The sequence below is a fragment of the Colobus angolensis genome, unplaced genomic scaffold (assembly GCF_000951035.1).
Source record: "Colobus angolensis palliatus isolate OR3802 unplaced genomic scaffold, Cang.pa_1.0 Scaffold210, whole genome shotgun sequence".
In the NCBI taxonomy this organism is placed as follows: Eukaryota; Metazoa; Chordata; class Mammalia; order Primates; family Cercopithecidae; genus Colobus; species Colobus angolensis.
The window spans coordinates 905,376-909,339 of NW_012115267.1; the positions used below are offsets into that span (position 1 = coordinate 905,376).

Consider the following 3,964-nt stretch of genomic DNA (forward strand, 5'->3'; position numbering starts at 1 on the left):
TTTCGGGGTGAAGAAAACGTACTAAAATTAGATTGTGGTGATGGTTGTATAAATACAACTCTGTAAATACATCAGTAATCATTGCATGGGCGAGTTTTCTGGTATGGAAATTATACATCAATAAAGCTTTTAAAAATGTATCTGTCACAATCAGTATCCTTGAGGAGATCAGAATTTTTCAGAGCAACCCAGGCAAATCTGCTACTAGGTGAATGTTCACCTCATCTTAAATGCAGATATCCTTGAAAATCAACTCAAGATATTCAAAGCATGGAAATTACTCACATTTCTATCTGATAATCAGCAAAGGGGACAAGAAGCCACTCAGCTCCTGTTTCTCCCTGGAGGGGGAGGTGCAGAAGGCGAGGCATCCTGTTCCTGAAACCTCTTCCCCATGAAACGCTGGTGGAGACCTCAACCACCAATCCACTGAGACAAGTTATAAGAGTAAATCATGTTCTCAAAAAAAAAAAAAAAATCACTACCTACTCCTTATTCTCTGTCTCTCCCCATGGGGGAATAAAACATCCAGAAATTTTTAAAAATTAGAAATAGAAAAGCTTGGAATTCATTTAAAAAGGCCAATCAGATAACAGTCATCTATGGTTTCTTCTTTATAAAGAAAGCATTGCAGCACCTTTAGTCAAAGGCAGTTAAATGACAAGTCTCTGATGTGACCAATAAAGGAGAGGGGTAAACCAGTCAAAGAAGAGCTTGGAATGTCTTTTTAAAAACCACCATAAGATCTAGGTCAGCCACCTAAGCCCCACACCGGCCAGCAAGCACCTAGGGTGATGATTCTGGTGTACCTAGGAGCCTTCTGGTGGGCACCATCATCCCGGCATCATGACCGACAGCCGTCCCATCACTCTCAATCCTCTCGTGATTTGAACAGTAAGTGATATGTTCACCTTATCTGAGAGTGGCAGGGACTGTGCTGAGGCTGAGAGCAGACAGCATGGACAGTTTTGCCTTTGGGCTGCACAGCAGGTATTGACCACAGAGCAGTCTTAAGGCCCCACTGGCCAGGGAGCCCACCCTTAGAGGCATGGACTGGAAAACTGAGCCATCAGGAAGTCGTGTACACATGTTAGACTCCTCTGGGGGGCTTCTTTTGTTTTTTAATGACTCATGCCTGGTCCCTTCCCTGAGAAATTCTAACTTAACATGTCTGATTAAGAAAGTCTGACCTTGGCCAGGGATGGTGGCTCATGCCTGTAATCCCAGCATTTTGGGAGGCTGAGGCAGGTGGATCACTTGAGGTTAGGAGTTTGAGACCAGCCCAGCCAACATGGTGAAACCCCGTCTCTACCACAAAAATACAAAAAATTAGCCAGATGTGGTAGCGTGCGCCTGTAGTCCTAGCTACTCAGGAGGCTGAGGCAGAAGAATCACTTGAACGCTGGAGGTGGAGGTTGCAATGAGCTGAGATTGCACCACTGCACTCCAGCCTGGGTGACAGAATAAGACCCTTTGTCAAAAAAAAAAAAAAAGCCTGACCTCTATGGTGACCTCCTTAAGTTACTTTGGCTGGAGTTGAAAGCCAGTGCAATAGCCCCGGACTTCCAATGTCTAGTGCCTGCTGAGACTCCAAGTCTCAGGTTCAGGCCCAAGCTGTGTTGACTTAACTACCTTCTTTGCCAGCTATCCTCATGGATCACCCCAGATCTCCCGCTTCCAATCCACTGTCATCTGCCCATGAATGGGACCTTCCCCAGAGGCTGGTCCGGCCTCCGCATGGTTTTTGTTTTTGTTTTGTGTTCATGGATGTAAACTGTGCGTGGCTTAAGGCTGCGAAGGTGGGGGAACACTGGGCAGCTTGAGCGCAAGCTTCACATGTACGTGTGCTTTCCTATAAAGTCACACAAGAGATCATTTACCCCTTGCGGCTGCACTAAAATATGGTAATTTCCAAGAAACGTCTTGCCAGGAATATGAAACTTTCCTATTTGGAGAACATTCCTTCATTTAGAGTTGAGAATTATATTGCAAAGCTGTCATCCATTTCATGAGACTTTTTTTTTTTAACCTATTTCAAAATAAAATGATTCTGATCGCTAGGTCAAAAGTGGTTGAATCCCTAAAGAGGCTCCCTCAGCATCTAGATGTCGGCCGCCACGTACCGCAGCCTATCCAAGCCTTTAAGGCTGCTTGTTCGTTCGGGTTCAATATGCTGCTGAGAGAGAAGCTGCTAACATTTTTTTTCAGGTTGGTATAAATGTGGTCTTTCTGTGGCAGTACAAGAAGCCCAAGGGAAAACACTGATAAAACTGGCTCAGCGCTGGGAAGGCTTCTCGTACAAATGGGTATTTTAACTCCTGCCTCTACTGCACCTATTCGATGGCATGTGGCTACGGCAAAACAATAGGCTCATGTTTCTCTTGGCTCTGGAAAGTTTAGGATATTTAATTTTTGTTTCTTCTGTTTCATGCCTTGCTGGTTCTGTAATATCCCCTTGAGCTTTAAGAACTTACAGGGTATTAAAAAAAAAAAAAAAGAGAGAGAGGAGAGAAGAAAAAGAAAACACATAATATCCCCTTATCCATCCTCACCCAGGTGTATCTGAAAGAAAGGGACCAATGTGCACAATTTCAAAGAAATTAAAAAAAAAAAACAAATTTCTGTTTGATATGTTCAGGACAGAGGATTATTCTGGTTACTAGTAGGCTGGTGCAAAAGTAATTCCACAATTACTTTTCTCACAACTACTTTTGCACCAACCTACTAATGGTTACTCTATAGTCCTATTTTAATATTTAAGAAGCACTTCAAGATTCACAGTGTCTTAGGGTCAGTGATAAACTAAACTATGCACATGATGGTTAAACAGTACTCTGAACACAAGAGCATTAGATAAGAGTTTCCCTTGGGTGTTCAGTGATATTTTCCGGCAAAGACAGATTAAGGATGTTCTATGTAATGAGTTTCCCAGTTTGGAGAAACGGGGCACTGAGCCGGGTGCCCCCTACTTCTACTGCAGCAGCTAATGAATGAGAATGCCACTGGGAACCCTCGCTTTGCAAGGAGCACACCAAAGGCAGGGCAGCTGCCATGTGAGGGCCAAGTCACGGACACCTGTCACACTGCCTGGAATGCGGCCAGAGAGCAAGTTTCCCAAGAGGAGATGACAGGTCACAATTCCCAAAGGCACACTTTCCGACCTCCCTAAAAAAAAAAAAGGCTTAGATACATATATAATTTTTTTCATTAAAAAATTCCATGTGGCCAGCTAGGAAGAAAAAGTCAAGTTTGCTGCATGGATATGAATACCGTGCTGGAGAAATCATGGTGCTGACATCACGCAGATAATGAGACCTGACCCGAGAAGACTGTGGCTGCTGCTTCTCAGGATCTGAGGTAAACAGGCATCTCATCTCAGCTTAAAAGTGGCCTATTTGTTTCTTAATACAAGCAAAACAAAACAAAAAACAAAAAAACACATACACAAAACCCAAACAAATAGGATGAGTGTTATCTAGAATAGTAACCTAATGTTCCATCCAAAACATACTTTGCACGTGTACATTCTCTGTCTTCAAGTCCATCTGGGGGCAAGGTGGTGGCAAACTGCACAGCCCTTGATTTTCAAGGACTGACTCAAAAATTAGAACCATGCAACAAAAAACAATCTATTACTGACTTTCTGCAGGCTGTGCTCATGGAATGGGCCTGCGCTGTTTTTGGATGTGAGAGCCAACTTAATTCTTCAATGACAGAGTTAAGACTGCCCATCAAAAAAATAAGTTCTTTTGTAACCCCAGCACTTTGGGAGGCCAAGACGGATGGATCACGAGGTCAGGAGATCAAGATCATCCCGGCTAACAGGGTGAAACCCTGTCTCTACTAAAAATACAAAAAAATTAGCTGGGCGAGGTGGCGGGTGTCTGTAGTCCCAGCTACTCAGGAGACTGAGGCAGGAGAATGGCGTGAACCCGGGAGGCGGAGCTTGCAGTGAGCCAAGATC

The 3,964-nt window shown here is 43.8% G+C and overlaps 1 protein-coding gene across 1 annotated transcript in view; it reads right to left on the reverse strand.

The window, feature by feature from the left end:
- MFHAS1 (malignant fibrous histiocytoma amplified sequence 1) overlaps window positions 1–3,964 on the reverse strand; it is a 114,830-nt gene that overhangs the window by 15,011 nt on the left and 95,855 nt on the right. The gene's annotated exons all lie outside the window — the stretch shown is intronic.